General features: G+C 47.8%; 1 long non-coding RNA gene across 1 annotated transcript in view; it reads right to left on the reverse strand.

Moving 5' to 3' along the window:
• Positions 1 to 19,440, reverse strand: part of LOC138300264 (uncharacterized) — a 191,993-nt gene extending 172,553 nt beyond the window's left edge. Inside the window, exon 1 of the long non-coding RNA XR_011204896.1 lies at positions 19,364 to 19,440. This is a non-coding gene — a long non-coding RNA (uncharacterized lncRNA). The remainder of the gene's footprint in view (positions 1 to 19,363) is intronic.
• Between the last annotated feature and the right edge of the window lie 2,574 nt (positions 19,441 to 22,014).

Below are 22,014 nucleotides of genomic sequence, written 5' to 3' on the forward strand. Positions count from 1 at the left end.
GGGTTCGATGGCATCTGTCGCTGTAGATACGCATGTTCTGCAATAGCTCGCCATCTGGTGTTGGGCCGGAGTGTTACAAGTTGTTTTTCTTCGAAGAAGTCTTTCGAGTCACGGGACCGAGTGACTCCTCCTTTTGTCTCTATTGCGCATGGGCGTCGACTCCATCCTCGATTGTTTTTTTTCCGCCATCGGGTTCGGACGTGTTCCTGTCGCTCCGAGTTTCGGAACAGAAAAAATAGTTAATTTCGGAAGATTTTCGTCGGTATTGTTGCGTTCGGGATCGGCATACTTAGATTCAACACCGCATCGAAGATCGAAGAGCTCCGGTGCCCTTCGGGGTAGTTTTTTCGATCCTCCGTCGGGGCCTGGCCGGCCCGACCGCGTGCTGAAGAACGCCGATGGAACGGACCCCGTTCCGTTTCTGCCCCAAATGCCACAATAAATACCCCTACACAGACCAACACTTGGTCTGCAACCTGTGCCTGTCACCTGAGCACAGCGAAGACACCTGCGAGGCCTGTCGTGCGTTCCGGTCCCGAAAAACACTCCGAGACCGTCGAGCCAGAAGACTTCAAATGGCGTCCGCACCGACAGCCCGACGGGAGTTCGAGGAACAGGAAGAGGAAGGTACCTTCTCGATCCAAGACTCAGACTCCGAAGGATTCGACGATACACAAACCGTGAGTAAGACGTCGAAAACCACACAAAGAAACATTTACAAGGCCCAGGGGACGCCACTGCCACCAGGCCATGGCTCAACCCATAAAATCGGTGACCGACCGTCGGCACCGAAAAAGGCCCAAACAGTGCCGAGATCGTCCGACTCCGGTCGAGACACCGGCACGCAGCCTTCTCGGGACCGAGAAAGTGCTGGAGACAAGCCTCGACACCGAGATGCCGGTGTGGACACGGCTCGACGCCGAGACAGCGGCACCGAAACAGATCGACGCCGAGAGGTTTCGGCCCCGAAAAGGAAAAAAGTCACCTCGGTGCCGAAAAAACACGCAGACAAAGTTTCGATGCCGAAACAAACTGCAAGCGACCCAGCTTCAGGCTCTTATACAGAAGAGCACTCGCTAACCTCCCAAATGCAGAAGCATAAGTTTGAGGAAGAGCTACAAGCAACTGATGCGGACCATACGCAAAAACGTATTTTCATTCAGCAGGGGACAGGAAAAATAAGCACCCTTCCCCCCATTAGGAGAAAGAGAAGGTTGGAGTTCCAGACGGAACAAGCACCACAACCAAAAGTGGTGAAAAGAGTTACACCACCACCCTCTCCTCCGCCCGTGATTAACGTTTCACCAGCACAAACGCCATCACACTCCCCAGCTCACACCACCATGAGCCAGGGTGACCAAGACCAGGACGCATGGGACCTATACGACGCCCCAGTGTCAGATAACAGCCCAGAGGCATACCCTACAAAACCATCTCCACCAGAAGACAGCACCGCGTACTCTCAGGTGGTGGCTAGAGCAGCACAATTTCACAACGTAAGCCTCCACTCAGAACAGGTCGAGGATGATTTCTTGTTCAACACACTCTCCTCCACCCACAGCTCCTACCAAAGCCTGCCTATGCTCCCTGGTATGCTCCGGCACGCAAAAGACATATTTAAGGACCCGGTCAAAAGTAGGGCAATCACACCAAGGGTGGAAAAAAAGTACAAGGCGCCTCCTACGGACCCAGCTTTCATCACAACACAGCTGCCACCAGACTCTGTTGTTGTAGGAGCAGCTAGGAAAAGGGCCAACTCTCACACATCTGGAGATGCACCACCCCCAGATAAAGAAAGCCGCAAGTTTGATGCAGCTGGTAAGAGAGTCGCAGCACAAGCTGCAAACCAGTGGCGCATCGCGAACTCCCAGGCACTACTTGCGCGCTATGACAGAGCCCACTGGGACGAGATGCAACATCTCATCGAACATCTGCCCAAAGACTTCCAAAATAGGGCAAAACAAGTGGTTGAGGAGGGACAAGCCATCTCCAACAACCAGATCCGCTCCTCCATGGACGCTGCAGATACAGCTGCACGGACAATTAATACATCTGTAACTATCAGAAGGCATGCATGGCTCCGAACGTCTGGATTTAAACCAGAGATTCAACAAGCAGTTCTCAATATGCCTTTTAATGAAAAAGAACTGTTCGGTCCAGAAGTGGACACAGCGATTGAGAAACTCAAAAAAGATACGGACACTGCCAAAGCCATGGGCGCACTCTACTCCCCGCAGAGCAGAGGGAATTACAGCTCATTCCGTAAAACGCCCTTTCGAGGGGGGTTTCGGGGTCAAAGCACACAAGCCAGCACCTCACAAGCCACACCGTCCAGTTACCAAGGACAGTATAGAGGAGGCTTTCGGGGACAATATAGAGGAGGGCAATTCCCTAGAAATAGAGGAAGATTCCAAAGCCCCAAAACCCCTACTACTAAACAGTGACTCACATGTCACTCACCCCCTCCACACAACACCAGTGGGGGGACGAATAGGTCATTATTACAGAGCATGGGAGAAAATCACTACAGACACTTGGGTTCTAGCAATTATCCAACATGGTTACTGCATAGAATTTCTACAGTTCCCTCCAAACATACCACCAAAAGCACAAAATTTAACAACACACCATTCCAATCTCCTAGAGATAGAAGTGCAGGTACTATTGCAAAAGAATGCAATCGAATTAGTGCCAAACACACAAATAAACACAGGAGTTTACTCACTGTACTTTCTGATACCAAAGAAGGACAAAACACTGAGACCAATCCTAGACCTCAGAGTAGTCAACACTTTCATCAAATCAGACCACTTCCACATGGTCACACTACAAGAAGTATTGCCATTGCTAAAGCTGCACGACTACATGGCAACTTTAGACCTCAAGGATGCTTATTTCCATATACCAATTCACCCATCGCACAGGAAATACCTAAGGTTTGTATTCAAAGGAATACATTACCAATTCAAGGTACTGCCTTTCGGATTAACAACCGCACCAAGAGTCTTTACCAAATGTCTAGCGGTAGTCGCTGCACACATCAGAAGGCAGCAAATACATGTGTTCCCATATCTAGACGACTGGCTAATCAAGGCCCATTCGTTAATAGAGTGCTCAAATCACACAAATCATATCATACAAACCCTCTTCAAACTAGGGTTCACCGTCAATTTCACAAAATCCAAAATTCGGCCACGCAAGGTACAACAATACCTGGGAGCCATAATAGACACATCAAAAGGAGTAGCCACTCCAAGTCCACAAAGAATTCAAAATTTCAACACCATCATACAACGCATGTATCCAACACAAAAGATACAAGCAAAGATGGTATTACAACTCCTAGGCATGATGTCATCATGCATAGCCATTGTCCCAAACGCAAGACTGCACATGAGGCCCTTACAACAATGCCTAGCATCACAGTGGTCTCAAGCACAGGGTCACCTTCTATATCTGGTGTTAATAGACCGCCAAACTTACCTCTCGCTTCTGTGGTGGAACAACATAAATTTAAACAAGGGGCGGCCTTTCCAAGACCCAGTGCCACAATACGTAATAACAACAGATGCTTCCATGACAGGGTGGGGAGCACACCTCGATCAACACAGCATACAAGGACAATGGAACGTACATCAAACAAAACTGCATATCAATCACCTAGAACTTCTTGCAGTTTTTCAAGCACTAAAAGCTTTCCAACCAATAATAGTTCACAAATACATTCTCGTCAAAACAGACAACATGACAACAATGTATTATCTAAACAAGCAGGGAGGGACGCACTCCACGCAGTTAAGCCTATTAGCACAAAAAATTTGGCATTGGGCAATTCACAACCAAATTCGCCTAATTGCACAGTTTATACCAGGGATACAAAATCAACTCGCAGACAATCTCTCTCGAGATCACCAACAGGTCCACGAATGGGAAATTCACCCCCAAATACTGAACACTTATTTCAAACTCTGGGGAACACCTCAGATAGACTTGTTTGCGACAAGGGAGAACGCAAAATGCCAAAACTTCGCATCCAGATACCCACACAAGCAATCCCAAGGCAATGCCCTATGGATGAACTGGTCAGGGATATTTGCTTACGCTTTTCCTCCTCTCCCTCTCCTTCCTTACCTGGTAAACAAACTCAGTCAAAGCAAACTCAAACTCATATTGATAGCACCAACTTGGGCAAGGCAACCCTGGTACACAACGCTGCTAGACCTATCAGTGGTACCCTGCATCAAATTGCCCAACAGGCCAGATCTGTTGACACAGCACAACCAAAAGATCAGACACCCAGATCCAGCATCGCTGAATCTAGCAATCTGGCTCCTGAAATCCTAGAATTCGGGCACTTACAACTTACCCAAGAATGTATGGAAGTCATAAAACAAGCAAGAAGGCCATCCACCAGGCACTGCTATGCAAGTAAATGGAAGAGGTTTGTTTGCTACTGCCATATTAATCAAATACAACCATTACACACAACTCCAGAACATGTAGTGGGTTACTTGCTTCACTTACAAAAATCTAACCTAGCTTTCTCTTCCATTAAGATTCACCTTGCAGCAATATCTGCATACCTGCAGACTACCTATTCAACTTCCCTATATAAAATACCAGTCATTAAAGCATTCATGGAGGGCCTTAGGAGAATTATACCACCAAGAACACTACCTGTTCCTTCATGGAACCTAAATGTTGTCCTAACTAGACTTATGGGTCCACCTTTTGAACCCATGCACTCCTGCGATATACAGTTCCTAACCTGGAAGGTGGCATTTCTCATCGCCATTACTTCCCTGAGAAGAGTAAGCGAGATTCAGGCGTTTACTATACAGGAACCTTTTATACACCTACACAAAAATAAAGTCGTCCTAAGGACCAATCCTAAATTTTTGCCAAAGGTTATTTCACCGTTCCATCTAAATCAAACAGTGGAACTTCCGGTGTTCTTTCCACAGCCAGATACCGTAGCTGAAAGGGCACTACATACATTAGATGTCAAAAGAGCATTAATGTATTACATCGACAGAACAAAGAACATCAGAAAGACTAAACAACTCTTTATTGCATTTCAAAAACCTCATGCAGGAAACCCAATTTCAAAACAAGGTATAGCCAGATGGATAGTTAAATGCATCCAAATCTGCTACCTTAAAGCTAAACGACAGCTGCCCATTACACCAAGGGCACACTCAACCAGAAAGAAAGGTGCTACCATGGCCTTTCTAGGAAACATCCCAATGCAAGAAATATGTAAGGCAGCCACATGGTCTACGCCTCACACATTCACCAAGCACTACTGTGTAGACGTGTTATCCGCACAACAAGCCACAGTAGGTCAAGCTGTATTAAGGACATTATTTCAGACTACTTCCACTCCTACAGGCTGATCCACCGCTTTTGGGGAAATAACTGCTTACTAGTCTATTGCAGAACATGCGTATCTACAGCGACAGATGCCATCGAACTGAAAATGTCACTTACCCAGTGTACATCTGTTCGTGGCATCAGTCGCAGTAGATTCGCATGTGCCCACCCGCCTCCCCGGGAGCCTGTAGCAGTTTGGAAGTTACCTTCAATTATTTATATATGTATCATCTCAACCTTAAATAAGTGCATACTTAGTCACTCCATTGCATGGGCACTATTACTACAATTCAACTCCTACCTCACCCTCTGCGGGGAAAAACAATCGAGGATGGAGTCGACGCCCATGCGCAATAGAGACAAAAGGAGGAGTCACTCGGTCCCGTGACTCGAAAGACTTCTTCGAAGAAAAACAACTTGTAACACTCCGGCCCAACACCAGATGGCGAGCTATTGCAGAACATGCGAATCTACTGCGACTGATGCCACGAACAGATGTACACTGGGTAAGTGACATTTTCATTCTGTGTCCTCCCAGAGGGTACTCTGGGTGTCAGTGAAGGCAGTCATACGGGGGCAAATGATGACGATGCAGCTCTGGCTAATGAACAAAGGATAGCTCGCCAAACCGAATTGGAAGACGAAATTGCACCTCTCACCTGGTCGTACACAGCCCATTCCTCGCTGCCAGTGCACTGGCGTTTGGAGCAAGCTTGCGTGGCACTCAACGAATTGTTTACATCCAAGGCGGAATAGGCGCTGCAGCACTTACAAGGCCACTACTATGAATAGGGGGACGAAGGGAGGCTGACTGTTAGTAGCTCAACTCCACCAACGGGAAGCAGCACAAACCATCACTGCTATTTACCCCTCAACCAGCTAGCTCCTCAACCGACTGCAGGATATTGTAAATGAGTTTGCAGTATTCTACCAACGACTGTACACTCCAGAAATGGTGGCTAGAGGCCTTCCTAGAGGGTGCACGCCTTCCCCGCCTATCGAACGAGGGTCTAGCCCAGACAGAGAGATCAGTAAGACTAAGCTGAGTAAGACTGAGAACTCAAGCCATATCTAAACTCCCATTCCATAAGTCCCCAGGGGAGAATGGCTTCCCTGCAGAATTTTAAAAATGGGCTAGAGAGGAGGTTGTTGATTTGTTCTATGAGGCCTTTCGGGAGGCTAGTCAGGAGGGGATCCCTGGGCTCTATTTCCAACAGGACAATGATTGCGGTCCTTCCTAAGACCTATTAGTTGCCTAATCCTTTGTGGCAACTATCGCCTCATCTCCCTCCTAAATGGGGATGTCAAAATCGTTGTCAGTGTCCTGGCGGCCTGCCTCCATAAGTCATCCCATCTTTAATACATTAAAATCAAGTAGGATTTGTTCTAGGACGCACCTCCAGAAAATCATCTCTGCTCCCTTTCACATGCCCTTTGGGAGTCTAGGGACTTGCCGGATGAAGCCTTAGTCCTGTCCCTTGACGTAGCAAAGGAGTTTGACCATATTGAATGGGGCTATTTGTTTGCAACACTACAGAAATTTGGCCTGGGCGGGCAATTCATTGCCAAAGTACATCTGCTGTATGACTGCCCAAGGCGCAGGTTAATTGTGGCGGCTTCTGATCTGACCCCTTTCTGATACGGAGAGGGACGAGACAGGGCTTCCCACTTTCGCCACTTCTTTTTCTGCTGCCAATGGAACGACTAGCGGCCACCGTCCGCCAGTCTCCTCTCTTCAGTGGGATACCCCTACAAGGGGGCGTGTGCAAACTCTACTTATATGCGGATGACATCCTACTTCCTTTAGCAGACCTGGGCCGTTACATCCCGGTCTTGTTAGAAATCATTGATGGCTTCACAATCCTACCTGGTTATTGGGTAAACTGGAACAAGAGTGAAGCTCTGCCCCTGTCCACCATTACCGCTTGTGCGGTGATACATGGCTATCCTTTCTGATGACTGCCATCTTGTCATAAACACCTGGGGATCCTTGTTAATAGGGGATTAGAACCAATGATTGTGGACAACTTAGACCCACTCATAGCCTGTACGAAACTGGACTTCGAGAAGTGGTCCTATTTGGGCCACACCATGTGTGGCAAAGTACAAGCAGTGCGGATGGTCACTCGACCACAATTCACTTATGTGCTAGGTATGCTACCCCTCCAGGTGCCCCTATCGAAACTCCGATTCATAGATGCCGCACTTAGAGCCTTTGTCTGGTGCTTCTCCCGCCCTCGTTTGTCACCTACTAAGCTCATGGCACGCCGCTCCTGCGGAGGCATGGTGCTCCCGTCTGTAGAACATTACGCTGTAGCCTTCCATCTCTCCCAACTTGCATAGATGCTTCCTTAGGTACCAGACCCACCATGATGGTTCACCACTGAACTATTGTTACTCTGCAGCTGGGATACCCTCAGCCCCTTGTACAGAGTCGTCTCCTTCCAGTCTCCATGTTACGTGCCATGCACGCAGCTTGGTGCAGAGCATACCGTCTCCTCGATGTACACCCCGTCTCCACTTACGGACTCCCTTATTGAGCAACGACGTCCTATGCGTAGGAGGGGACATCCTCGACTGGATGCAATGGAGCACAGCCGATATCGAAAGCCTGGACCAGGGCCTCACAGACGCCAAACTTAAGCCATTTGCAAATCTAGTAGAGGAATATGGCCTTTAACCCCAACAGGCATGGCGATATCTGCAACGAAAGCACTGCCTGCAATGCTGCATGGGAGCTGACCCCTGGACCCTCCAGACCTCGCCTGTTCTGTCCTAACTTAGGACTTGGGGCCGCCCTAAGGTAGTGATGTCGGGCCTCAGTGAAAAAGGAGGACTGGACTGACATCATGGAGGCTCTACATAGGGGTACATGGGAAGCCAGACTGAAGTTTTTGTCTATTTAAAATGATCCATGGTTGGTAGTGGACCCCAGTGAAGCATAGAACGGGACTACTACCTCATGCAAACTGCGATGCGCGGAGACTCAGTGCAACCTGGCCCATACTGTGAATGCCCTTCGATCCGGCCCTTCTGGGATGCAGTGGGTTCCACCCTTAGTACCTCCATGACCCTTCGGACACCCCTCTCTTCCTCTTCAATCCTCCTCCACGATATGGGGAATTCACCCAGCCTGTGCTGTGCTGTCCATAACGCCACCTGTTACACACAGACCTTACGACTGTGGACTGTGGCAGTGGTTCAGACCGCTGCCCATGAACGCATCATCTACCACATTCAAGACCAGTCTGCCCTGTTAACGCAGACATGGGCGCCCTTTCTTAACGGCAGCCCATAGTGTGTTCACCGCCCCCCCATTATAAATGACACAGTTGCTCTAGGAACGTGAGTCGTCAATGACGCCTCTGCTGCCACACCTGCGTCGCTGCATCATTTGTCTGCCTCCTAACCTCCCCTATCTTCAAGACCTCTTTGCCCTCCATCTTGTCCCTACATTCCCCCCTTCCTCTTGGTATGTATTGTTGTGGCCTTTCCCCCCTTTTAACGGCCTTCCTTTACCGCCTTCCTCATCCTTTCTCCCCCATAAGGCCTCTCCAGATGCTGGGCGCCCTATTCTATTGTATTCTATCCCTCGTCCTTCTCCCCCCGTCTCCAATACCTCTGAGCCCGGCCCTCCATTTGGGGTGTCTAGCATTTTCACACACTGCCTCTAGGACCTCACCCGCATCCAGGACTCACCGGCATTTATGCCTTCATTAATGGAAAGTTTCATAGCATTATACACCTTGTACCTTCCTTTTTTAGGTCAAGCGTTAGCGTTCAACGTGTTGTATACTTTTAAGTATACTTATACTGTGAGTTCCAGCGATTTAATTTGTTGGTTCCAGTGTCCTTTAAAAATCCTTGCTTGCTAGTGGTCAGTTCTGCCTCTTTGTCCTGCCTTTTTCTCTATGGGAGCAGCACAATGTACTGTAGAATTACGCTATGTCCTCTTTACCTCTTCTGTAAGAGACTTTTGTTTTAGTATTTGCCTGTTTGTATTACACTGTGGGTGTGTGTTCAGTCTCCCCACCAGCTCCCTCTGTAAACGTAAACCAACAAAAGAGGGGGGCTTTTCCAGGGCCAGCTCGCTCTCGCTCTCTTGCTCTTGTTATTTTCAGTCTGTGTGGCAAGAAAAGTCCAGTCAGTAATTTACAACGCTAAGAGCTCAAACTCGAGCAAACACAGGACCATTGTATTCCAAATGCTTTTTTTTTTTTTTTTGCTTTCTGACTAACGTGCTTTTCCAATGGCATTTTGTTTTGGAGTTCTGGCTCATTTAATTTATTTTTTGTAAAATACGCTTGGATTACTTCATTTAATCGGGTGTTTGCGATGGCATTTTGTTTTTGAGGTCTGGCTTCTTTATTTTTTGGGGGCTATTTACTAAGTGTGTGTATTTGGGTTGTGGTGCTGCTGAGGATTTGTATGTGGAAGTGTTCACTTTCATTGTGCGCAGCAGCCATGAATCTAATGATGTGCTGATGAAAGAAAAGCGCACGTCCGCTTCTCCGCTGACACACTTCATCTTTCAGCATTGCGGCCGCACCTTTCTTTTATCAGCACAACACCTGCTTGTTGCTTTAAGCAGTTAAGAGGTAAGAGTGATAGGTCCGCCTGTTTTCTTTTCTCTCTCCCCTTCATCCAGCGGTACTAGATAGCGTTGTTCTCATGATACTTGTCTTTACAACTTCCGTCCCCTTTTGCTCTGTGTTGTTCTCCCTTGTGTAATTTCCCCCCACTGAACCGCCTACCCCCATGCTGCTGTATTGTCTGCGTGTCCTTGCAACTCCTCCTTCCTTGCGCGCCGTGTTGCTCTTTCCTCGTTAATGATATAAGTACCGATCAGATGCGTTTTGGTAAAATTCACTTTCAGGTGAAGTTTGGAGTGCTGGATAGACAACATTAGTGTAAAGAAAGTACTGCTAAGAAGTCGCTCAGCTCTGAACAGTTTGTGTCAAGAACTGAACTAAAACAAAAAACAACTACAAGGAGTATGTGCAGTACAGCCAAGTGGCTACGAACCAGAGCAATGAAGTCATATTTCAGCAGCAGTGTGCCCTCTAGTGTGAAAGGTTGCTTCCCCATCCCTGCCTAGAAGGTCACACCCTTCACCCTGCAGCTAATGTGGCCTCCCAAATGTGGCATTCTCACCCCACTGAGAAAGAAGATATAGTATTCAGAAGCTGGAGGTTTTTATATATTGAAAAGCAGCCGTTTGGCGAATACACTATGAATTCATCCCAGGTGCTGCGAAGACAACAGTGTCTCAGTATTGCAGGAAAAGTGGCAATAATTAGGAAAACATATGTCTTTCATTAACACCTTGGCGTGAACAGAAACTTGTTATCCTCACGTATTATATATGAAATATTACCATTACAATCAGACTTCCAGATATACGTGATGTTAATAGGGGCTTCCTACATCTAAATCGCAACGTTTTCGTTTTTTTGCTGCAGATAGAGAAAAAAGGTAAATGGAAGAGCTTTAGTTTTATGCAGTGCCACTCGAATTATGTGGCAGGAAAGGACCAAATTATAAGGCAGGGTTGACCAATTTATATGGCAAGAAAAGTCTGATTGTCCATTTACAATGCCAATAGCTCTTACTCTCGCGAATGCGCGACCTATTGCATTGCAAATGCTTGTTCTTTCCTTCTCCTCCCACCTCCCTTCCTTTACCACCACCTTGCCCCGAGCCTTTCTTTTTATTTTCATATTCTCTGTTGCTTGTTTTTGTTTCTTATGTACGGTCCAACAGTTCATTGTCCCTGCACCTTCATATTGTTATGCTCTTCAATAAAAAATTACAACACAAAAAGCATTTGGTTGCACAGTGCTGCCAATGGTTTAGAAGGAAGCCTGAGCCATCTTGGCCCAGGCTATTACCGATTGCAGGGACACAGCAAAGTACACAATACACTGTGGACTGGACACCACAGTCTTACTGGGTAGAGCAATTGCTTCCTCAGTGGCACTCCAATGCCATGCCTAGTTGAGATGTGAACGCTTCTTGTGGGATGTCCAGGCAGCTGCTATCGACATGCCCTTCGATGGCACCTGCCTTTTTGACAACAAGACAGATTTTGAGCTAAAGTGTTTCAAGCACAGTAGAGCGACTGCCTTGTCAGTGGGACTCAGCATTGCCCCATCCCAGCCTTATATTCTTCCTTCTGCTCCTCCTGTGTCTATGGCAGGGGCTACTAGCTGCGCCCATAGATATCAAAGGGCTCTGGTCTTCGACTGAGTCACAGCACCACATCAACTTGGAGTTTAGAGCGAATCGCTTGCGCATGGCATTAAAGAAAGGCCTTCCTCCTTTCCATCAAGGAAAGGCTAGTTCAGGTGCTCACGGACAATACCAACGCCATGTGGTATAGCAACAGGGAGGGCTGGGTGTGGTCGGGTACCCTGTGCCAGGATGCTCAGTGCCTCTCAACATGGCTGTAGCGTCAGGATATTTTCCTGGTTACACAAAACAACTGGAGGGGTATGTTATTGCCACTGAAGAGGAACTTGGCCATCCATGCCTTGTGGATCACGAATGATCTCTACATACAGAGGTGGTGTTAGGTTTCTTCCATGACTGGTGAAAACTTTAGTTAGATCTACTCGCCACCACCAAGAACCTCTCCTCATTGGGATTTCCAAGGCGACTCTCACTTGGACATGCATTTTGTCTTGAGTGCGTCTCAGGACACCTGTACACCTTCCAGCCAATACCACTTCATGCCTCAAATCTAAAGAAGATCAAGACGGTTCTAGATTGGACAAAGTGAGTACGATATCTTGACTTCCTGAGCATAAGCGTAAGTCCTCTGAACAGGCTACCCCTTAGGGAGGATATCCTGTCTCAACAACAGGGCAGGATTCTACATCTGCACCAGTGCACGGTTTGCCTTCATGCATGGAGATTGAGCAGCAACAGTTGAGTCTCTTCAATTTCCCTCCTGAATTCTGTGACATCATCTTTGCACCCAGGAGTCATTCCACAAATACCTGTACCTCTGCTGTTGGGGCAGATTTGTGGCTTGGTGCACTGAAACATTTTGACCCTCTTTCTGCACCCTTGTCTGAAGTTTTGCTGTTTGTTTTGTTGTCATCTCCTCAAGCTGTGTTTCAGCCATCTCCGCTTTTTTGCAGTTGCTGGATCAACCCTCTCAACATATGTTTTCCCCTCTCCCCCAAACCTTTCGTTATGCCCTAATGGACCTTAAATTGGTTTTGGGATGAAACAGTCCTCTACATGGTAATAGAGGTGCACCCCTGGCCTGAGTGCCCAGCTGTGCTAATGTCTGGATCCCTAAAGCTTATTTTTGTTGTCATAGGCAAACCTAGATCATGTGTGTGCACCGTGACGTAGGCCTATCTCATGAACTGCGGTTTTGTTGGAACAGGAGGCGTGCCCAAAGTGCTAACTTCTTATTGGTGGAATTCTACTGCCTTTACCAGGAGTTAAGCAGCATGAGTGCGGTGGTGGCAGCATACCGTGTAGTGATCAGTAGAATTCAAGAGGTCCTTTTTAATTTGTGTCACTGGAGTGAGGCCTAAGGTTCACTTTTAAAGTTCCACTGCTGTTTGCTTCACTCACCTTTTGCCTACATTGGATTGGTGTGAAGTGCTGTGCAGCACAGAGGTGGTGTATCTGGGTATATATTTGCCTGGGAATGGAGCAATAGAAAGATACTGCACTGCATACATGGTGAATACATGTGCTGGAGTTATATTTCCTATGTGTGGCACAGTGCCTGAAGGTTGTGGTGCTGTGCAGTGCATGCTTGTGCTCAGTATATGTGTACCCAATGGTGGTACAATACATGGAAGATGCAGTACGTGCATGTGCTGGGTGTATGTGAGCGCTACAATACATCATGGATGCGGTGCATGCGGTCGTGGATTTATGTATGCCTACGAATGGTACAGTACATAAAGTATGCATGCACTGGGTGTATGTATGCTTGAGAAAGCTACGGGACATGGAGGGCCCATGGATTCCATTTTGGTAGACCAAGGCCTGCATGGTGAAACATGGAGAGGAGGTAGAGATAGCCCCCCAAAGACAGATATGTGTAGTGTTGCATTCCTGTAAGCTTGGTGGGGGCACACACGGGGGAGGAGAGGACAAGGTCTCCCATGTACACTTCAAAGGATGCTCTTTGATTCCGTGAGAGGTCACCAGGAAGGTGTCTGGGCGCAGCTCAGCAAGGAAATGAATCTGATAAGAAAATCGTAGAGATTAGGGGTTGGGCCCCCGGGCTGTGCTTCTGAGGCACATATCATGGTGGCTGACATCCAGGTGTGAACTCTAGTCACTGCCATGGCCTGTGTTGTTGGACTTTCAACTTTGGAGATATTCTTGCTGTGACAGGCTGCTTTTAAAGAGGAAGTGGGAGCAGAGTAGGCATGTCAAATGTAGCCGAATCCCATCATAAACCTTCAACGGTCCTAAATCACATTTGGTGTCTGGAAGTATACTATAAGAAAGGATCTTGAGATCTCAGAAATTGTCACCTGCCAAGCAGCCAGGCGAGCTGCTTGAGAAAGAGCAGCAGCTCTGCAAGACTTTTGCCTGTGACCAAGACTGGGAGCCAAGGCCTGCTAGTCTTTCTGCTGGGTGAGGAGACATCACAAAGAGAATCCAAGACCATCTGCCCTGGTGCACCAGTGCCTACCTGCTTGCCAAGACCAGTGTGCCCTGTGATGAAGAGAGCAATGGAGGCAATGAGGTCAAGTGTGGAGCCCGGTCAAGTGAACTGCGAGGTGTGAAGAAGCAGCTGCTACGCCAATCATTTTTTTTGCCTGTGTGCAGAACAGAGTTGGTGACCCTGTAGTGTGGCGAAAACCCCATATGGCAGAAGGGGGGGCTGTGGGAAAGACTGCCATGCGGTAAGAGCCCAAAGCCTTGTGCAGTAGCATGGGGGCAGCCATGTATGGTACGAGAGGCCGCTCTGATGAACTTCACTGTACTGATGGGGCCAGAACCCAGGGACAGTGACAACCTGTGACCCTGTATGTCTGAGGGGATCAACGGATTCACCAAGTACTGCTACTTGTCCCTCTCAACCCTGCCGCCGGAGAAATGAGAACACCGTGGGAGTACCCACACACCTTTACACCGGAGAAAGACCCAAGACAGGATCGTTGTAGCCACCTTCCATCTATAGCTGAACAAACACTTACCTTGCAGGAGGAGCCTCAGAACATCTCCATTTGCTTCAGGAGCATGGTCATGAATGAGTGAGTTCACACCTGCTGTGTGCAGCCTCCTGGGCCGCCCTGTGAAGCACCCCCTAATGAGGTGCACTCAGGAAAGCTTCACACCTGCCTGTAAGGATAAGACTTATATTAAGCCTGTCCGCCTCCGGGGACCTTGCAGCTACTAGTGCTGTGGCACTCAAAAACTGTTCACTTTAACTTAGAGTCAAAGTGAACTCTTCATACTTGGCCTGCTAGTGGGGCATATGCTGGATGTTATAAATCATCAATGGGGAATAACTACCATTGCTACTACGAAGAGGGAGTTAGGCATGGAATCACCATAGAAACAATAGTGCCTGAACATCAAGGGGGATTGTGTAGTTGTTTGTGAATGTTGTAATTTTTCTCTGTGTTGGTTGTGGTAGAAATAAAATAGTTCCCTTTTTGATAAAAGTTAGCATTTGGCTTGACAATTATTTATTGCTGCTTCGATGCACATTTTGATTTGTGAGCCCATGTTGACTATCCTGCACCCTCCCCCCCCCCCCCCAATAAGGGAGCCTTGGACTACTCAGACCATGCAGAAGTGGTATTGTGCCCCATTACTCAGAATCCATAGTAAGACAGGCCCTGGGATATCAGGAGTAAAAGCACCCCTCCCCCATGGTTGGCCTAGTAATCCCTGCTTCCCCCATGACCCTCTGAAAGAGGTTCTGACATTTGGTTTTAACCTACTTGATATGTTCCTTTTTAAGTCTATGCATAGCTGGCCACTAAGTTTTCTTACTATCAAGACAGTCTTCTTGGTGGCCATCACACCGGCCAGGACAACCTCCATTCACCAGCTTATTCCCAGACAAATTGGTTCTCCACACCCGTGCCTCCTTGCTCCCAGAGGTGGTGCCACCTTTCCATGTTCGCCAAAGCATGATGCTGACCATATTCATTGCTCCACCTTGCCCCTTGAAGGTGGAGGAGAGACTCCATCACCTGGACCTGAAAAGAGTGTTGTCATTCTACTTTGATCACAACAAAGAACACCATGTTAATGATCACCTCTTTATTGGGTTTACTGGAGCGAAGAAGTTTATTGGGTTTACTGGAGCGAAGAAGTTGAAAGCAGTTCAGAAATGGACAGTCTCCAGATGGAGTGTACTCTGCATTAAGATCTGCTTCCCATTGGTCAAGAAGCAGCCCCCTTAAGGCTTGCAGCTCACTCAACTCATGCAGTTCCTGTCCTGGATATCAGTCAAGATGCAATATGAGCATCCTTGCAAACATTTACTGTCAGGGCCCCTTCCAGAGGGCCACGGGGCACGTAGGGACTAATAGACCCAACCTTGGAGGTTTTAAGACTTTAACTCCTAATGTCCCATAGCCCAACCTACTATGGATCCTGAGCAACTAGGCCAAGTACCGCTTCTGCACTGGATTCCAGTGATAGCTCTGGACGAGCATTCAAAGGCTCCTTCAGGTGGAAATTGTACCTATGGGTAAGTGAACACAGCTCCTACCTCAGAGTGCACACAGTACAAACAATAAATCATTGTCCAGCCCAATTATTGCTTTCAGAAGAAAAAGAAGTATTTCATTTCTAACTCTATACATGCAAAGGAACAACAAAGTGTACAAGCAACAACACACTCCCTTTGAGCTCAGGGCTCTAGTAAGGGCTCTAGCTCAGGCAAATCTCTGTTTCTTCCTCTTCCTTGTAACATGTTCGGGATTATTTCCACATTCACTGGTGGCTGCATCCAGAGAATGCGTACTAGTAGGCTGTACTCAAAAGTTCCCCTTTACCTCTTAAGTTATTAGTCAAACATGTTTATGGTACCTCAGGACCCTTAGCAGCAAGTCCTCCGTGGCACCACAGTTCCAGTCTTACCCATACCGGTGGTATGGAAGAGTTCTTTGTAGCGAATGCCCTCTTTGTGGGTGCTCCTAAGTCCCGCATCCTAGCAGTCCTCGGGGTAATCAGTCAAGGGCAGATCACAGTGTGGGGGGCTTCACCTGTCGGTCACAGTGGTGAACCTCTGGTCTGGGCCACAACCTGAACACTTGGCCACAGTGGTACAGGCAGCCGCCTCTCCTGGCATACAGGGTTGCCTCGTTACAATCTGGGTACCAGTTCTTCCGGTGTGATCGCCTTCACTTTGGCGGCACGTCCTGGCTTACTGGGTCGCCAAGACCAAATCAGTTCAACTGTGGCCTACTATAGCAAATGGAGTGACTGTGGTGAGATGGTGCGGACCTGGCAATTCCCACACTGCATTACTAATACAATATGGCCTAGATCACAGCGGCCCGCTCCTGGTATATGGTGGTTGCCGCAGAGGTCCTGCACACGAGCAACAAGCCAATCAGGGTGCAGTGATTATCCTCACACCTCGCTCAGGGAAGGACCTCCCTCCCTCCAATGCTCTCCTCTTCCTCACAGGGCACAATGGCCTTGGCAAGGAGACAGGCACTGGTGCAGGTTGGCACCAGGGCAGGTTACCTTGGTTTTCCCTGGGTGATGTTCTCTCACCCAGCAGGGAAACTAGCGGACTTTGGCCCCAAGTGCTGGTCACAGAAAAAAAAGTCCTGTAGAGCTTCTTCTACTCCCACAGCCCATCAGGCTTGGCAGGTGACAAAGTTGGGGTCTTAACCTCCCCATCCTATTGACTATTTTCAGACACCAAAAGGTGAGTTAGGGTCTGAGTCCTTGAAGTTTTATTTTGGGACTCTGCTTCTTTTGAAGTGTACATTTCTCATTTTCTTCTTTCCTCCTGAAAGGATGTCTTTCATAGCATGCAAAACGCCAAAGCTGATTGACCCACAAAACAATTCATGCGAGTGATCAGAGTTCACACCTTGAAGTGATGTCAGCCACAGTGTTACATGTATCAAAAGGCTAATCCCAGGCTCCCAGCCCTTCTGTTTATGATTCCCTTATCAACTCCATCTCCTTTCCTGAAATGGGTATTGGCCCCTTCTTTTTGATCTCTCACTGAATCAAAAAGCAACATTTTGAAGTGTAAAGGGAGAGGGGTTCCTTCCTCCATTTCTCCAGTATGTCCCACTCAGCTCCTAGAAATATACTGTTCACAAATCTGTTTGGAGGAATTCCTCTGCTCCATATGTCTTCATCAGGCAGTCCTGGGCTTTCCAAAATAGAACTGATGGTCTTCCGTATAATATACCAGGCACACTCACCCAGTCACAATACATTTACTGTCCAGTACTGTCACATCCATGAATTGTGCCACTACAGACATGGATTCAGCACACCCATTCAGTCTGTGCACACAGATCAGTACTGTAGCCTTTTTGTATTGTACAAGGGTATATTATTTGCAATCACAGACTCTGCCAACACACACACACACACTCCATGTGTGTGGTGCACAACACTTCACCCTTCATGGATTGTACTTCACCCAAGTGTACATACACACAGCATGCACTACATCTCTCATGTAATGTATGGCTCTTATGCATACATACATTCAGCACATGCAGTAATCCCACATGTTCTACACAACAGTGCTCCATCCCTTACTGTACACTTCCCAGGGGCACTGTGCATAATTTCACATCTACCTGACGTAAGCTAAGGGTGAGCTAAGCACACATTAGCTGAACTTTTAAAATGGTGAATGAGTCTGTAGACCTCACTCCAGTACACAGGATAAAAAGGACCTCTTCACTACTACTTATCACTATCAGTATGCTGCCCCCACTGCGCTTGTGCTGCTTAACTCCTGGTGAAGGCTTTAGCCTTCCACCACTATGAGGGTAGCCCTTTGGGTGCCCATCTTGCTCCAACAAGAATGTAATCTGTGAAACAAGCCTATTTCATGGCTTACATGCATGACCCTTGTTCACCTATGACAAAAAAACGGCATTAGGAATCCAGACAGCAGTACAGTTAAGCACTCAAGGCAGGGTTACAAGTCTTTAGCCATGCAGAGGACTTTCCACCCCAAAATTTACCAAACACTGCTGCCTTGACAGTCAGGCCTGTTGTGACAGGGAGTTTGCCCATTCCATTCAGTTCTTCAGGACTGTTTGGTCAGAGCCAGTTCGCAGACACACCTCCGGGGTGGTATTGCTTTGGTATCTACTCTAAGGTAAGGAATCAGCAGCTAGAAGTCTTTATCAGATACACAAGTTACTTACCTTTGGTAACGCCTTATCTGGTAGAGACTCCATCTAGCTGCAGATTCCTTACCAAACCTCCCCACCTACTTGTTCCTGTGAACCAGTCTTTTAACCTACAAAGGTCCCTGTAGGCCTTTAGTTTCTGTACACTAGTTGATCAACTTTATGATGTGGCTTTGTGCTTCTGGTGTGGAAAAAGTCACATAAAGAAACTGATGTCAGCGTACTGGTGTGGAGCCTATGTAAGCACTGTGCATGCCTACGATGTTCATGCAGAACTGATCAGCACCATCTACTGGTTTGCACAGGTACTGCTCAAGATTTTCTTAATCCAGGCTGACGCTTAGGGAATATTCTAAGGTAAGGAATCTGCACCTAAATAGAGTGTCTACCAGATAATGATTTCCTAAAGGTATCTTATTTATTTTTGCAGATAATGACAAATGTGTGTAGCAATATATGGACCATGGGACAGGAAATATACTCTGCTGCATACTTTTATAGAAGATCTTTAAAACAGATGGTAAACTCCAAGGGAGTGTGTGCTGGAAAAGAGCATCACATTTTTATCTTATTAAATGATATGTGTGACTACATATAATAAATACAAATATTTGCTCAAAATAAATGTCAGGAAGAATTCTCACCTAATCGACAACCATGATCCCACCATGGAGGAGCCAAACTTCGCTTTACGAAGAAATAAGAACATCAGGGACCTGGTGATCCAGTCAAAAAGTGAAAAACGTATGAGACTAATATCCTGCAACAGTTGATAGGTAGTTTGTAGGGAAAATGTGTGTAACCATTACAAAATAAAGCATAAGGAATTTGCTAATTGCAGCACTTAAAAAAAAGTCACCCAGTGGAGAAAACTGATGGTATAGAAATCCTATATTTGCAATTTTATAGATAACAAAGCTATCTGAAAGAGACTTCCAGTTGCAGATTACTTACCATTGAATTCTCCCCAGGCGTCAGACTGGATCCGGAAGATCTTCGTGAGCAGTACCGCTACGGGCCATTAGGTGGCATTGATCGGCTGCACATCCGTCATCGGCTTCGTCCGTGCCAGATATGACGTTGCGGGTCCTATATAGGTGCCACCCCGGCACACTGATGTCAATTCCTTTCTTTCTCTACCAGCAAGCGCTGATCCAAAGAGAGCTATCCTTCAGTCAGTTTTTGAATGGCCATTTTTGAATTTTTGTTGACACTTTTTTGAGTTTCTTCACTCCTGGTGCATCAAGGATGTCATCTAGGAAGACCGGATTCAAGCCCTGCTGTTCCTTTAATCGGGCGATGTCAGTGATGGATCCGCATCTTGTGTGCCTTTGGTTTTTGGAGCGTGACCACGACCTGAAGTCATGCTCAGAGTGTCGGAACATGAATCCGAAGGCTTGGAGGGAGCGGTCCCTAAAGCTGATGGCTGCCCAAAGCTCATCTCCACGCAGGTCGAGATCTTGGTCGTGTGGAAGGTCCTGAGATCAGTCGAGAAGCCTGAAGTTATTATTGTCACACTCCAAGTCCTCGAGATGTTCAGGAAAGCACAAGAAAAAGCAGTTGTCCAAGCATGCTTCACCTTCTCCTCGTCCGTCAGCCAAAGAGACAAGGTAGCATTGACACTCTGGGTCTTGTTCTGAGGAACCTGTGCCTGAGCTGACTACTCACCTCCCCAAGTTTCTAGGAGCCGGAGCGACCCCTGCCCTAATGAATTTTATGAGACAAATGTGCCTCATTTTTGGGCAGCCCAGCCCTGCTGGAGAGCCTTCGGACACCGCAGGGTCAGAAGGGGTCCCTTCGGGTTCCACTCCATTAGCTCCGGCCCCAATGCCGAGGGGCACCCACAAATCCGTTTCTGGATTTGAACCTATGCAAGTAGGGACATCGTGACCTTGCCCAGTGCCTGTCCCAATGCCGATGCTCCCAGCACTGCCCACACCTCCAGGCAGCTCCGACCTCATTGTAATCCCAACTCCGATGTAGAGCGGGCTGGGTGTCGTACAACGCTGATTCTGATGCCGGCGGGAGCTGTGCCACCCAGTTCGGATCCTGAGCCTTTTGGTTATGGCATTGGAGATTAATGCAAGGGGTTGCTGGACCCTTTAGAATACTAGCACCATGAAGAATATATGGACTGGCGTTCAAACTTGGGTGAAGCCTGCAGACTGGATACCTCTCCATATACTGGCATGCTTTCTCCGCCCACTGTGGCTACAGAGGAGCAAACCTCTTATTCGGTGGTGGTGCAAAGAGCAGCTTAGGTCCTGGACCTTGAGATACCTTTGATGGCAGTCAGGACTAACCTCCTGTCAGAAGTGCTTCAACCTGGAGCTTCATCCTTTGAACCCTTGTTCCCATTTAATGAAGCCCTTACAGATGTCCCACTGGGTATCTGTTCCAAACCCACCACAGGGGTTCCTGTGAACAGGACCTTTGCCCACCGTCTTACCCATGCTCCAGGCGACCCAAGTTTTCTGATGCAACACCCCACCCCTGAGAGTTTGGTTATCCAAGCCTCTACCTCTCATGGCGCGCACCTCCGGATAGGGAAAGAAAAAAAGCTGGACAGAACTGGGAAGAAGACGTTTTCTTCCGCCAACCTGGCATTGTGGTCCATGAACACCACGTGTCTGTTGGGCCATTATTTCCATACGCTGTGGGATACAGTTGTGCAAGTGTTGCCCACAGGTCCCTGAGGAGGCCCGGGCTTTACTTTCACAAGCAGTTGCTGATGGGAGCGACACAGCAAAGTTCATGATCCAATGTGGAGTGGATACAACCGACTCACCTGGGCAGCGTGGTTGCATCAACAGTGGCCCTGAGGTTCCACACTTGGCTGGGGATGTCTTGTTTTTCGGGGTATGTCCAAGCCAATCATATGGACATGCCCTTTGATGGCACCTGTCTTTTCGGAATAAAAGCAGACTTGGCTCTTGAGGGCTTCAAGGATTCTCATGATGTGGCCAGGTCCAGGAGCCTCCTAGTGTCCCCTCAGTCTGCTTTTTTCCCCTTTATGGCTAAAGAAGGGCCACTCCACTACGTCCGTCCCTTTCTAGCCACCGTGCTGCACATGCTGCCCAGCCTCTGTTTGTCCTGGGAAGTGGGATCAACTGACCTCATGGATCAGGGAGCCAGCGGTCTGGCCAGTCCACTGGCGGGATTCACCATTGCTCCGCTGGCAATCCATCACATCAGACAGGTAGGTTTTGCAGATATTCCGAAAGGGCTACTCTCTCCCCTGCAAGAGTACCCCTCCATCAATGCCATCATCCCTTGATCGAATGACAGAAGATCG

The sequence above is a fragment of the Pleurodeles waltl genome, chromosome 6, assembly GCF_031143425.1.
Source record: "Pleurodeles waltl isolate 20211129_DDA chromosome 6, aPleWal1.hap1.20221129, whole genome shotgun sequence".
Taxonomy (NCBI): Eukaryota; Metazoa; Chordata; class Amphibia; order Caudata; family Salamandridae; genus Pleurodeles; species Pleurodeles waltl.